Genomic DNA, 15930 nt, shown 5'->3' with positions numbered 1-15930 from the left:
CAGCAGGAGCGGTACAGAAGTGAAACCAACGAGCACTTAAACTCAGTGGACCTATTTTTACACAACATTTCATATGTACAAAACGCCCTAGTTACTGTTGCGACAGTTTTACGCAATACAGCTGACAAAATTCTTCCAAAGAAAACCTTCCTATCACACTTAAAACCTTGCTGGAAATTCCCTAACGTGGCTGAACTACATAAAGAGATGAGAAGAAAACGAGCGTTATGGATAAAAGAAGAACGGCCACGTGGTACACAATTTAAAACTTATGCAGAATATAAAAAAATGCGAAAAGAAAATTCAGAAACCAATTAAGCAAGGGAAAAGAACAGTATGAACAGGAACAATTCGATGAACTAGAAAAAGCTGCAGAACTAGATGTAGGGAAATTCTACAGAATAGTAAGACTTCATAAGAAGGGACAGAGACAAGATATTTCTGAACTAAAAGTGGAAGGAGAAATAATACGGGACCCTGATTTGATTTGTGACGCGTGGCGCCAGCATTTTAAAAGTTTAGGTACTGAAATACCAGATAGTCATTTTAACGCATTTTAACGAATTTTAACTAATCGTTCTCAGCTGAAATTAGAAACAAAATGAAGAATATTATGGATTCAAATATTGATGATGTTTAGATAAGGATATGTGTGAAACCATACTACAGAAAGACATTGAAAAGGCTGTACGAGCTGAAGAAAAATAAATCACGTGGACATGATAAAAGATATGCAGAGCATTTAATTTTTGTCTGTCAATCGATTAGTTCGATTTTATGCAAAGTGTGCAATAGCATAATTTCATTGGAAACGTATCCTGACTACTTCAAAACTGTAAATGTTATATCTATCTTTAAAGGTGGGAAAAAGACAGACTATATATGAATAACTCTAGAGATATCTCAATCGTTCCTGTTTTTCAAAAAGTATTTGAAATGATATTGTTGAAAAGGCTAATTCTTTTTAGTGAAAGGATCAACTTCCCTCACCCATTACAATAGGGATTTCGAAGCGAATGCAGTGGCATCACTGCAGCCTTTGTTATAAAAGAGGGAATAGCCCAATATTTAGAAGTGCAATCAAAAGTTTATGCTGCATTCGTGGACAATGCTAAGACCTTAAATACGATATGGCATGATGGTCTCTTTGATAAGCCATTCTATCTCGGAGTTAAAGGAAAACTATGGAGATTGATTAAAAATTCTTTTCGAGAAGTTACGGCCCTTGTTTTGCTCAACGGACATCATTCGAAACCATACTCAGTCAATCAATAGGTAGAACAAGGAAGAACGCTATCATCATGGCTATTCTTATTCATGATAAATGACCTAATATCCTTGCTGGAGTCAACAAAATCTGGAATACAAGTTGGTACCTTAAGTATCCCCCGTGTTTTACTAGGGATGCCACGTCCTTGCTATCTTCGTCATTTAATGGTATGTGTGTTTTTCTTCGCAACCTCCATGACTATGTTTCGAAGTAGAGACTCCGGTATAATGCTGATAAAAGCAATACAGAAACAACAATTATCAGTCTTGGACTGTTGTCAGTAGAGGGATATGTAGATAAAATCAAATTAGGTTTCTTCAATAAAAACTGCAGAGCCAATGGTTCACTAGCATGGAAAATTATATTCAACAGAAGAATTCTTGACTTCCTGATGCACGAGAGCGAGAGCGTAGGTTTTGTTAAAGATATATATAGTGTTCGTTTGAAATACCAGGTTGGCAGTTTTTTTCCACCTATACGTGAATACTCTATATTCTGTCCCGAAACCAGCCTGGATGAGGAATATTGAAACGTCAGTTCATTGCTGCGAAGAATAATTGTGGAGATCTAAACTTGAAATGAGACCTGAACTTTTACATTATGCAAGTGACCATACTAGTCTTCAACCACTTGCTGTCTGGCAGCTTGGTGATGTGATGTGATGTGATGTGATTTTTATTTTTAACGTAGCTTTAACAATTTTTCAGTCATGTCGCTACGATGTCTGCAATGTGGCAGTTTATACTGATGTCTAGCACTGGGGCATCATGCCGCAGACATGTAGCATGATGTCCCACCCAGTCACATTATCCTGACACCAGGCCGACCAGTCCTAACACTAACCTCTTAATGCTGAACGCCAAGCGAGGCAGCTGTTAGTACCATTTTTTAAGTCTCTGGTATGACTCGGCCGGGGATCGAACCCACGACCTCCCGCATCCGAGGCGGACGCCCTAACCACTAGGCCACCGGAGCGGTCTTGGCAGCTTGGTAAATGTTTTCCTAATAAAACTTGGAGTTTCGCTAACACTGCCTATTTAACTATGTGTTCAATTTCAACAGAAAATGAATATAACTGTAAACTCTGCAAGAGATTGACTACAGACAGAGCCAAGCATATGTTACTATAGTACCAAGCCCTAAACGACGAACGTAATACTATGTTTGAAAAATAATAGATGCAATAGACATTATAGAATCGCACTGGCTTTTATGTCAGGACAATGACTCATTACTTCATATCCTTTTGGGCAAGAGAGTGGACATCTTTGATTCTATGGATGATCAATCATGGCATGCATTTATGTGAGTGGTGGCTGATGGAATAGACACAATGTACAGAAGAACAAATGAACTTGAAAACCACATATGATACTATGCTTGTTCAGTAAATTAGGGAAATGGACCCATTTCATTTCGATCTTATAAATTATCTACATGTGTTCAAAGTGAGAGAGAACATGATAATCCATTTAAATCGTTTCAGTCGAATTTAAATAATTCCAATTCCTTTAATTTCCTCTCTTAATCTATGTTGCATATATATCTTGTTTCCAATATATATATATATATATATATATATATATATATATATATATATATATATATATATATATATATATATATATATATATATATATATATATATATATATGTAATGTGTATATGTATGTTTATATATGTCTCTATATGTATATACATGTGTATATATGTATATGTATGCATGTGTGTATGTAAGTAGTGAATGGGGGCTATTCAGGGACAATGGGACTTACCATTAAAAACAGGGTCCCGGCACTTTGGAGACTATGTAAATTTAACATGGGGAAAACTGGCCCGGCACTTTGGGGACAATGGGAATTAACATGGAAATCTATTTTGGGTCAGTCTAGGGACAAGGGAAATTTAACATGGGAGAAGAAAGCAACTCTAGGGACAAGGGGAATTGAACATAGGATTTTTTTTGTTTTTTTTTAAAAAAATAAAAAAAAATAAATAAAATAAAATAAAATAAAAATAAAAAAACGGGTAGGCAATTGAAAGTCTATCTCTTTTCGAGAGATGTGGGTGGCCCTGAAAAGGGCCTTTGGTTTTCTTCTTCTTCTAATTTCTTCTATTTCTCCACCAGCTTCTTATTTTCTGTCCTACACTTTTTCTCTTCTTTTCTTTCTCCTTTTTCTTCTTTTTCTCTTCTTTCTGCTTCTCCTCCTCTTCTTTCTTCCTCTTCTCATTTTCTTCTTCTTTTTCAATTTTTTCGTTCCATTCTCTCATCCTTATCCTTTCCTCTTCATCCTCCTTCTCCTCCTTTATTTCTTTCATCAGAGCATTGATCATGTCCTTTACTTTTCTTAAATTGTTGATCTCCATCTTCACTCGATGGGGACTATAAGAATAGTGATCCTCGTTTAGCCTCACTAACATTTGCTCCATCATACCCAAATTGTCCAGGACGTCTTGCAATGTTTTCATTTTATCAAGTTGGTTTGAAGCCATCTTCTTTTTTATTCTCTGTAGAATGGTTTGAACGACGAATACGGTGGGTTCTTATACGAAAAGCGCGGACGTGATGGAAAACATCTCCCTAAAGCCCAAAAGTTATATTACCTAGATCATCACTTAAAACGTGCGGACGTGAAGGAAAACATCCCCTACTTTTCTCATTTCGTATGATCTACTATCCACATAAGTGAAGCAGCAATTAACAAACCCCAAATCTACTATCCACACACGCAAAGCATTATAATGAAACCCAGTAATCTACTATCCACACAAACGTACGTGAGCGCTTACAAACACACACACACACACACACACACACACACACACACACACACACACACACACGGAATAAAAAGAGTCAGTGTTTATATTCACACTACTCTACATACACACATTGGCAAATCGATTACTATTTCTTTTCTAAAGGTTTGGGTAGCCCTGAAAAGGGCTGTTTGTTTTTAACTCCAGATGCACCTATCTAATGCTGGCATCTTCCTGGCCTGGCACCACACACACATCTTCTTCCCCAGTCTCTTTTCACTCTTTTTTGGGGGAGAGCAGAGGCGGGATAAGTGGTTTCAGAATCCCAATTTTCTGTCTCTGGGATTCTGAAATGTCCTCTCTCCTTTTCCTCCTCTTCTTTTTTTCTTCTTTCCTCCTCCTCTTTCATCCTTCCCTTTTCGACAATGGCCTCCGCGGCCAGTTCATTTAGCATGCGCCTGGCATATTCCAGGTGCATCTGGAGTTCTAGAAGCTTTACAATTCTGGTGTTCATTCTCTTGATCAATCAACAAGGGTAGCTAGACTGCCGAGCGATTTTCAATTTATACTAAAAGCGCGGACTTGAAGGAAAACATCCCCTAAAACAAAATTGATCTTACCTAGATCATGACCAAACAACGCGCGGACTTAAAAGAAACACTCACTGACTTTTTTATACTACCCATCACTATTCTAAAAAAATTTCATTTAATCAATAATATACTATCCACATACGCAAAGCAATCAAATCAAACCCCAAATCTTCTCTCCCCACACGTCAAACAGCAGAAAACATGATCTTAATCTACTATCCACACAAACGTACGTAAGCACTTACAAACACACAATCATATACACAAACACACACACTCACACTATAAAAAAGAGTCAGTGTTTATATTCACACTACTCTACATACACACATTGGCAAATGGATTGTTATTTCTTTTCTAGAGTATTGGGTAGCCCTGAAAAGGGCTGTTTTTTTGCTTGTGCAAGTTGAAGCTAGGGCGATCTTTTAGTTTCTAAGAATGCGACGTCCTCTGACGATAGACTTTCTGACGATAGGTCTGCTTCTTCGGAAAGAGAAGAACTCTTTGGTGACGATACGACAATCGACAAAGCCTCTGTCAGGTTCAGGTTGCTGCTGCTGTTGCTGCTCTCTCTGCTGTTTCTGAAGTCTGTACTTCTCTGTCCATTCTTCTTTCTCCCTGTTCACTTCTTCTCGGAAGAGCTCTTCTATCAGGTCTTCAGTGACTTTTAGCATTCTCGCATTCTCTATTTCTTCTGGCTTCGGTATCAGACTGTGTCTGACCCTATGCAAATTCACGTAGGCTTCGTTTAGCTTAGCTAGTTTGGAGCACATCTTCGTAGGAGGATGAGTCGACAATGGATGGTTAGACTGGAGGCTACCCCGGCTTTAAAGTCAAAGCGCGGACGTGAAGGAAAACATTCCTCCACGGTTTTCGAGCCGGAACGTTCAATGAGTGCCATGAGAGGGATAGTAAGAAGTCCAAGAGCATGAATCAAAATTCTTATAGCCAAACAAAAGACAAAGGCAATTTTTTCAAAACACAACATTTTTTATTCAAAATCACTTAACACTAACAAACAACTCTAAGATTTTTTAACAATAACTCAACAATATAACATCAAACATTTTTTTCAATTAACACTCTACTTTAAACAGGGCTGACAACGTTGTGAATGAAATTGTGATTTCCACTGTTGGAAGTCATTAGGCCATTGATGGACACTACGTTTCCTAGCTTGAGACAAAAGATAAGCATAATGGTCACAAAACCATTGATCTAGTTTCACATCATTTCTAGAAGAAGAACGAGGATCAAAATGAGTCACTAAATGTTCTAAGGAATAGCCCAGGCTGCGATGATGCAGAAAATGCACACAATATTGTCCACACACCAAGGAATCTGAGCCTTGTAATTTCACATTATTGAATATGGTGGTCTGAGCATTTCTTCTCATAAAGTCAATGATATCGTCTTCCAAAGGGGGCAATCCGTACGAATCGAAATATTCCACACATCCTTCTTGAGGAAAGTAAATGGCTACCCAGTGGGTTCCTGGGAGATGACTGTCGTCCGTGTTGATCACATAAGCTAGATGGTCTTGAGGTTTGCGATGAGGGAGTTCATCTTTAGCACAGACGACGGGATTCCAAGAAGCCGTATACGAGCTGTGGTTCAAAAGGTAATAAAGTTCCCAGGTATCCATTGATTTGTGTGGTTTTCTTCTTCACAGGTAATGATAAGTGACCAATTCGATCCTGACTTTTTGCTTGAAAATGTCTGACAAGTAAAAGGCGTTTAGCTTCGTCTCCCCACTCTGATTCAGAAGAGCTTCGACACGATGGATCTCTTGAGTGGTTAATGGTGGACAAGAATGTTCACGCAAGTCTTTATACCACTGATGCAACACGACTTCGTCCGAGATGAGACTCCAAGCTTCGTCCAGGTACTCGTCCAATTTTTCTTCTTGACTTAACATCAGACATTTGTCGTGTTGAATTTGACTGGGATGATCGTTTTGACATCCATAGCAATCTTTCTTGATCAATTCCGTCATTTTTTCGACCAAGTATTTGGCAAAACAGGAGACTAAATGGGCTTCTTGTTCTGGCCATCTTGACTTCATCACGATAACTTCTTCGTCTTTGTCTTGAGATTCTTCTTCCCCGGTCTCCTCACATTCCATCTCCAAAGTTTCTCCACTAGGTAAAGAGGGATAACAGTCTTCCATGGCTTCTAATAGTCTAGAATGACTTCTCTCAAACTGTTTATTTCTATGGTATTGTCAAATTCTGCATACAGGAGGACGTTCACTGTGTGATCTGGAGGTGGATTTGCAAACTGAAGTTCCACATGAATCCGACCCAATTTTATAGGGTGGAAATGTCCCTCGTCGCTGCCTTGGTCTGGAGTGAAATCAAAACCCCACGAAGCATAACCTCCTGCATAATCGTCGTACGAAATACCGTGACTGGTGTTGGTTCCTAACTGTCCGGTGGCTTCGTACAGGGACAAGTACGATCTCAAATAATTCTTCGCGACACTAAAGTTAGGCTCAAAGGGTCGGGTACACAAGGTCTTGCCCTCGCGACTGACTTCGATCTTGGACACATTGTAATGTTGAAACTCAAAAGGATTTTGATCGTGGGTTCCGTTGAAGGCTGAATTCCTGACGATACCAAAAATCAAACGCTTGGGTAACTGTCCTTGGAACAGATGATCTTCGATCATAGATCGCTGTCCAGCGGGAATGGTGAACGTTTTCACTTCTACGCGTCGTATCGGATACTTGGCGGTCGTTCTGCTCAACGTCTGACTGACGTCGTTTCCCACTTTAGGTAACGCTTCCACACGACGCACGTAAAGTTGGGCTTCTTGAATGATAGTTTTGTATTCATTGGCATGGGCCATCAAATGGAAAGCGGCACTGCTACGATTCAGTCTCAGACGGATATCCACCCCGTTCAGCAAATACTTTTCTTGTAACCACATGTCCAAATGCAAACGATCCATCAGTTCTAAACTTCGCCCTTGCAGAATTTTCTTACGACGGTCCTTAAACCCCACATTGTGAGGATTGTCATGTTCTGCCAGGACTGTGTCGCTAAACGTGCCTACACCTGCCGTGTCAGGTTTCCATACCACGCAAGCATCCAGATGAGTGTTCTTGGCTTCTTTTCCGTACGTCAAGAGATTTTCCAGGTAGGCACGATATGGGTAAGTATCCATGCTGCTGCTGACCAGTTTGTTATTCAAGTACAAGTCCACTTCGCTGAACAAGGAATGCATGAAATTGTTGACAGGAGCTACTCTAGCATCGCCTCCTGGATTGGTGTTGTCCGTTTTGATCACTTTCACTTTCAAATACAGGTAACTGCTATTCAGATCGATGTAATCTTCGGGTTGTCCTTTGATTTCAAACTCGATGGGAGCGGAATCCGTCAAAGAGGAGACGGGATGAAATTCCACCCACTGGGATTCTTGCATGGTCATCATGGTGGGGGGCATGGCAAACAGATCCAGTTCCGACTTGGAACAGGCGCAAGACTCTCGGTGCATCATTTTTTTCTCTTTCTCAATAATCGAAAACGTCTAAGTCTTGAACGGTTCTTCTTTTCTTTGCCTTTCTAGCTTTAGACGTGTGAAGTCTGGTGAAAGGGTGTTTTCTTCTTCGCCTCTTTCTGCCTTGTCCTTGCTGAATGCCTGACTCGGTAGCGTGCAGGGCATTTATAGGTGTTCCTCGTCGGCCCAGAAGGTCTTTGCCCGTTTGCAGCAAGACATTTTTGCCTGCCCTCATGAAGGCTTCTTTAGGATTTTGTTTGTCGATGATGACATTTTGGAGAAATTCTTTGCCTTGCGTCAGTGCCGCATCTTTCATGGCGTGCAATCCGCGTGTCACCATCGGTTTCAACACTGGGGCCACCGAACGAAAGGCCGATTTCAGCATATCTCCTAAACCGTGTCCTCGCTGTCGAGCAACCCCTCGGTACACTGGATACATGACTTACGGGTCGTGAGAAAACCGTTTTCGAAAATGGAGTTTCACCGTGACTTTTCCTTTGGTGAATGGAATATTTTGTCCCAGATCTCCTTTTATAGCAATGTTGACAGTGTCCAAATAAGACTTGCTGACAGGCAAATAGTGAGGATGTACAAATTCGCGGTGAACGTGGTAAGTGTTTCCAACTTCCTCGTCAGCGGTCGTGGCAGAATCCACTTTGAAAGGAATGACACGCAGTAACGGCACAGAGGTGTGTCCCACCACGTTGTACTCCACCACATCGGAGTACACAAAGATCAAATTCAGTCCTTGGTTCAGTTCTACCGGGGCACGAAATAACTTGCTAAAAGACTCGTTGTCGTAAATGATTGGTAATTCGTTTTTCTTGAGCATGGCCTTTCTCATGTCCATGTCTCCGCCCAACATGTCAAACAATTCAGGACAAAATAAAATGGACACGATTTTACTCCCGTCAAATTTCATCAAGAAGCGACGAGCTGCTTTGTGGTATTCCATGGTGACACTTTTTTTGACACTTTCCAAAGCTTTCAGAAACACGACATTAAACCTAGAGGTTATGGTGCTCATCAAATGTTGACCACTAAAATAATAGCCTGGGGGAACGAACAAGTGATAGGTGGTGTACTTTTGATTTTTTGTGCCGGGGTTTTCTTGTCATATTTGCCACAGGTATCCAAGTACTGTTGCAATTGTTCGTCATGAGCTTCCACATCAAAAAATTTTGATTGGGAAGGACATTGAGGACTTGAGTCGGGTGAATGATTTCTACTAAAGCCACTTCCCAATGGGCTTCGTGATCTAATGGGATGGTCTGAGGTAATTTGGCCGTGTAACAGCACAACGTGTTCTTGGGAAACACCTCCAAGGAAATGTCACTGGGTAAGGTTAAGTAAAATTGGTTTTGGTGACTCATAATTCCAGAGTTCTGTGGCTGTCCGAGGGGTTACTGGACGTCAGAGGCGTGTCTCCGCCCAAAATAGGGTTGTTGTTGTTATTGGAGTGGTGACTGAAACTGGCACTGGACACAAGGTTCCCGTTGTTTCCGTTCGATGAGAATTTCAGTGAGGGATTGGGAAGCAGGTAACCGATGCAACTGCTCAATAAAATGGTCCACAGTTGTTTGTCTCCTTGTTGCAAACTCAAATTGGCAATGGCTGCCCCGATGACACAATACATCACGAAGATTTGGCAGAAAAAGACGATTTGCGTTTTAGGCACATGTTCTCCACACCACACCCACAAAGGTTGTTTTTGTAAATCTTGCAGAGAAGAACTGGGTGAAGGAGTGGTCGACGTAGCTGCGTCTGTGTGAAAGGGCATGATGGTCACTTCTTTTTATAGTCGATGACTTGCGAAGCGTCGATCCAAGAATCAAAACTGGGAGGATATCCTTTCTATCGTACTTTGACTTCTTTGACACGTCGTTTACCCACTTTACGGATTCTGCGTTCGAGAATGCTTTCGATGTCGTACACGTCTTCTTTTTTGGTGACACGTTGTAACTCGGGCAAATAAAACGTTCCTTTGAGCACTTCTCCGTTCATTCTTCCAATTTATAGACGGCAGGATGACGGCCATGCACTCGTCCAGTGACACGAAACAATTCGGTCGTCCAGTTAGGTAATTAACCTTTGTCGAAATTGCGTTTGGTTTTGCCAATGCGTACCCAATCTCCTACGGTCAACACTCTACTTCTCTTGGGGGCAGCCCTCGTCGGGGACGTACCAAACAGGCGCTCAAACACCAGCTCTTCGTTCTCGGGAGTCACTTCTTGCGGGGCACGTCCGATGCTTCGATGGTAAGATTGGTTGTACGCTTGCACCAGGTGCGGTAAGATGTCGATGTACTTCAGAGTGTGGTGATGCGTAAAATATTTCCACATACGTTCTTTCAAAGTGCGTTGAAAACGTTCCACGATGCTGCCTTTGTTTCGGGATTCTCGGTGGTAAAAAAATGAATGTCACGTTTCTTTAATTCTTTTTGGAAAGCTTGATTCAGAAATTCGGTGCCTTTCTCCGTTTGCCATCGAAGAGGGTGACGACCACTTTGTTTCAACACTCTTTTCAGGGCTCGCACTAACTCACTGCTCGATTTGGAAGTCAAGGGTACGACCCAGGCAAATTTGGAAAAGACGTCCATGACACAAAACAAATATTTGTAGCCGAGATTGTAGCTGGCCAAATGAGAGACATCGGCTAAATGGGCTTTGCATTGGTGATCGATGCCTTCCACTCGGGTGCGACTTCTGGAAAACTTGCGTCAGATGGGTTTGTGTAAAGTGTAGGTAGCTTGTTCTTGTAACCATCGTTGCACTTGAGGTAAACGGAGACTTTTCAGTCGAGTTTTGGCAGCACGATACAATTTTTGAACTCCTGCGTAACCTGCAGGATGGGAGGGATCGTAGTAAATGCTGGCTAACACTTTTTCCATTTTGTGTTTGTGTGTTAATAAGGCACCCACTCTTGGAAGATGGTACTCTTTTTCTCTTGGGGTACTTTCTTGGATTGCAATGCTTTGCGTGTGCGACCAGCAATAGGTGTCGCAGAGGAGGATGTCGGAACAGGGGATATCGGTTCTTGTTTCACTTCTGTCTTCACTTCTGTCTTCACTTTCTTTTTCTCTTGTGATGAAGAAGGGGTGGTCATCATCTTTTTAATCCATCCAATTCTGGAGGTAGGTGGTGTTGTTAACTTGCGTACTTTTTCTGGTGGAGTTTGAAACCTTTCTTCTTCTTCTCCTTTTTCTGTCTTGGTCACTGGTAGTGGTGGTGGTGGTACTGGTGATGGTGCTGGACTTTTCATCAAGGTCTTAAAATCTTTCAAAGTGGGTAGAGCTGTTTCGTCTAAAGCTTTCTGGTGAAAGAGTTGTAGTCGTTGCAAGAGTTGACCGTACTTTTGCGATTTTTCTGTTTCGGACAAATCTTGGCGATCCATCAAGGACTGCAATTCGTGTTGTAACTGGGACATTTCGCTCAAATGGGGATTAGGAGGTAAATGCGGGGCGCGTTGTTCTTGCCAATGATGGTATTCCATCCATCGTTTGTAAGGCACTAAAGCTAGTTTTCGTCCTTCCATGGGGTTGTCAAGGGTCGATTCTGAGATCTTAGGACTTCAGAGGGCCTTTTTATCTTGCTTCCATCAGTCCTCCCAACATGGTTCCCAAGACTCCTTTCAACAATGGGCCTAACAAGAGGGGTAAACTGCCTCCACGTTGGACCAACATCTTCTTCTTTTGACGAAGTGGGATTTTCTTTTGAACCATTTGGCGAAGAACGTGACGATGTTTGCCTAAGCATTGTTTCTGGTGTTTGGACAAAGGGATCGTGCCTTTCAAGACGTTCAAACAACATTCGCACACGGTATCGATGACCTCTTTGGAAGCTGATTGAATGAGTTTTTTTCGTAGGGGTGGAGAAGCTTTGGACAGGACAGATAACATGTCCCCGTGTTTGACTAAACGTGGAGGCAGTCCTTTCCTTTTCTTTCCTTGGGGTTGTTTAGAAGAGGGATGTTTTCTGGAGGGTGACATCTTCAGGAGCACCAAAACACTGATACCCTACTTGGTCACACACCTTTTTTATACTGGAACGCGTCGCCACTGATTGTCTTTACGTCGCATCAACTTGAGGACAGGCATGACACGTCGTGCAGGGGTACGTAACGGAAAAAATAGAGCCAGTTCTTGCTTGGACAAATCCAGTAAACTTTGTAACATGCCCGATCTTTCTTCTACTTTGATTTTGGGAGAAGGTACTTTGTGAGCAGCGGCCACTGCCACTAAATTGGAGGGTCCTGCCACTGGAGAAGTTCTTGGGGTCATCAACGGAGAAGTTCTTGGTGTGATCAACGTCTCCAAGTACTCTTCAGTTCTTGGTGACATCAACGGAGAAGTTTATGAACCTGAGGCTACCGGAGACGCGATCACCGTCGTGGCAGGTCGTGGCTTGCGAGTGTAAGGCTGCGTCCTGGCCGAAGTGCCTCTCTTGGACTTTTCTTTTTCTGGGGGCTTTTTCTCTGTTTCTTTTTCTGGGGGCTTCTTTTCTTTTTCCGGGGTGGTGTCTGGTAAGAGGAGGGTCTCGCTACTGGAGAAGTTCTTGGAGACACGGGTCTCCTTGGGGACCTGGTCTTTTTTCTACTTGGAGCTTCGTTTGACTTTTTTCTTGGGGAGAACTTTGGGGGCATTAGGATCCCATCTTAAGAGAGAGCGAATGATGACCCCTCCTAGAGTACCGCTCCCTCCAGGTTTCAAAATGATGTTTTTTTTTTGTTTTTGTTTTTTGATGTTTTTTGGTTTGAGTGTCGATGCGGGGATCGGCCAGTTGGGTCAAAGCGACTTTGTTTCGATCATAAAAGCGTTTGGTTTGATGAGGAATCTGAATGATCCCTTGTAGCAATTGACGTGCTGTCACCGTGAACCATCGTAAGACTTCTTTGAGACTAGCTTCTAAGACACGAGCTCGTGTTTGTGAATTTTTTTCTCGACTGATGCCATACAAGGCACGAATCAATTTGACGGGAAGATGCGACTGAAGGGACGTCATGTTGATGTTGTGTGAGACAGACGAAAAGTGTCTGAGGTTTTAATAGATTTTGTTTGTGGAATGAAGTGAAGTCGAGGACGGAGACGTGTACAGGACAGGCCCTCCGTCTTGGCACCAGTGGTGAAACAAGTGGGTACGAAATCGCAAATCCTCGGGGGTCGTAGGTTTCAAATCGACGAGTAAATAGGCGTGTGGAGTTTGAGTGGCATCGTCGTACGCCTGAGTGAGCCAAGGCGTTCCTAAATGTTTGGCTAAGACTTGCACTTGCGATTTATCTCGAGGGCTTTTAAACAAGACCACTTAATGCGCATTGAGCCTGATGGTGCGATGGGCTTTACTTTGTTGAAACAAATTTTGAGTGATGTAAACGACACTGGCATTACGATGATGCCCTTTGCGCGTGAACCACAGTTTAATTTCTTCTTCGTCTTCTCCTAACATATCGTCGAAAATGACCAAATGGGTTTGACGGGAGTCAGAGACGATGCCGTCGTCTTCTTTAGGAATGCATTCCACAAACACGATGGAATCGCCTTGACTTTCTCGCAAGAGGCTGTACGCCGATTGCCACTCTTTGTAACACCACACGATCCGTTGAGGTGGTCGATCGATCAAATGATGTTTATGTTCGATCAAGCGTTTGACGAATTCGGTTTTGCCTGAACCGCTAGGTCCAGCAATGAGCATGTTAAAGGGATGGCGAAGATACAAAGCCTCCCAACTGGCACGATCTAAGTGTTCGTCGATGACTTTGGCAGTAGAGGAAGAGGAAGCAGAGACAGCAGAGGTAGCCATAGTGTTAGGAATGTCACTTGTGACACGAAAACAGACAAGACAAGAGTTTATATACTTTTTCAGGACACGTTTATTGAATGTTTCAAATATGAACACGAAAGACAAAAATACATAAAAGCCAAAAGCTTACGTACAACGATAACCATCAACGTGGAATAAACACAAGTGTCTGTACAACATGTTTTGGGTAATGTTCTGACCAGTTCTATAGGGGGTAAGGTCACACAAGTGTCCTCCCGAAAGGGTCTTTCAGGCATGTCCACGACAGTCCTGTCCTGGGTGACGGGTTCTTCTGGCACTGTCACTAACACAGGTTGAAAAGTAACTTTTTTCCTTGAACAACTCTCGTGCATACTGGGCCACTTCTTGGGTTCAAGCCTCAAAACCCCCTTTTCTCCAGTCACGGACATCTGTCCAATGGGGGTGTAAGTCACAAGCTACAAACACATCGTCATACACGTCTTCGGTAGCTAAAAGTTGACGAATCTTTTTTTCCTGTTGAGGTCGAGAAGTATCCAGATGAAAACGCAAGGCTTTGAGCAAAAGGAGTCTTTCGTGACCATTTAAGGCCATTGGTGTGGTAAGTACTGTTCGTAAAGAGTCCACAAGGAATCGGCTGGTAAACGAAATCCCAGAAAACAAGTCACTAAGACACACACCACTTGTCGACCCAAATTGAATGGATACAGTTCTTGTAATAATCGATGGTAATGATCCACGGTTTGAATATGGTCATTGAGTTCCTTCCACGGAATCTGTTCAATTACATGTGACATAAGCCGTGGCATGGATTCCTGATTTTATAGTCTCTTTGTTTCGGAAGCAATAAAGGTACTTGCTAACTAGACATCTTCGTTCTCCAGTAGGGAATCTAAATCTTGCATACTGTAACCGAAACGTCAGAGTTTGTCTAGATGTTTCGTCTTTCGCTAAGCAGATTCCACGTAAAATATGTTGGTAATCCTTTAACTCGTCTTCCTCAATACGTTGCACTAGGTGAATCTCGAAGTAACCAAAATTACGAACGTTTAGTTCATTCACTAACTGAAAGTGTTCAACAAGGTCTGACCACTGAAACAATTTCTGACGAATCAATCCTCTTATACCATTCAGGTACCAGTGGTTAAAGATCTGGTGACGTAACGGATGCAACTGTTCTTTACGTTTGACCAGCTCTCGGTAAATGTGTTCTCTCAACTCCACAGGCAAAGCACGAATGTTCTCTTGTAAAGTATCCATGAATAGGTCAGTCCGTACAATTCACAATCTTCTCCTAGAGCAAAAGTAATCCACATAGTGAGTAATTTCTGACCACTGCCATTCAGGGTAACGTCCAAGAATGTCACTGAACTCTTTTGATGTAAACGGTCTAGAGTAATACAATAGGACGAATGCACACTTGACCCAAAGAAATCTAACACACTGGTTGACTTTTTTTCACTTTCTTCTTGTGAATTTCTCGGCACAAAAGTTCTACAGTGACCCATTGAGATTTCACTCTGGCAAACCCCTGCCAAACTTCCTTGTAAATCTTCTCTTGCAGTTCTTTAGGTAATGATTCAATATCGTTTTTGAAATCAAGTTTAAATACCGGTCTCAGTGATGTCCAACATTTGATTCCTAGCCAATCTGGTTTCTTCTTCGTCAACGACATGGTAAGTTACTTCAATGTCTCGGTCCCACTAAGGGTAAGTAATGTCAATTCGGTGACCAACGAGCATGTTCTACGTAGGCCGAATCTTGCGGTTCCCAGTGGTAAAGTGACACACCGCAACTGAAGCACTTGACTTTATCTCCTTCGCCCAAATAGAAAAATCCGGCTCTGGCTAATTCTTCGGGGGTCGGGCCTCCCAGATACTTAGGCCATTTTCCTTTGAACGATTGAAGACGATTTTCAAAGTCGCAGTATTCCGACAAACGCACAGGAAACGAATATTCGTCTTTCACAGGTTCGTTTGGATGAGGGTTGGGTGACATGGACAGGAGTTTGCTCAGGGCTGGATGACATCCG

General features: G+C 42.2%; 1 non-coding gene across 1 annotated transcript; it reads right to left on the bottom strand.

Moving 5' to 3' along the window:
- Positions 1 to 2172: 2172 nt before the first annotated feature.
- Positions 2173 to 2249, bottom strand: Trnap-cgg (transfer RNA proline (anticodon CGG)). The gene has a single exon. It is a non-coding gene; the product is annotated as a tRNA-Pro (tRNA).
- Positions 2250 to 15930: the final 13681 nt, after the last annotated feature.

Source organism: Sinohyriopsis cumingii, chromosome 8 (assembly GCF_028554795.1).
Source record: "Sinohyriopsis cumingii isolate HCF-2022 chromosome 8, ASM2855479v2, whole genome shotgun sequence".
Taxonomy (NCBI): Eukaryota; Metazoa; Mollusca; class Bivalvia; order Unionida; family Unionidae; genus Sinohyriopsis; species Sinohyriopsis cumingii.
This window is presented reverse-complemented; position numbering and strand designations above follow the sequence as displayed.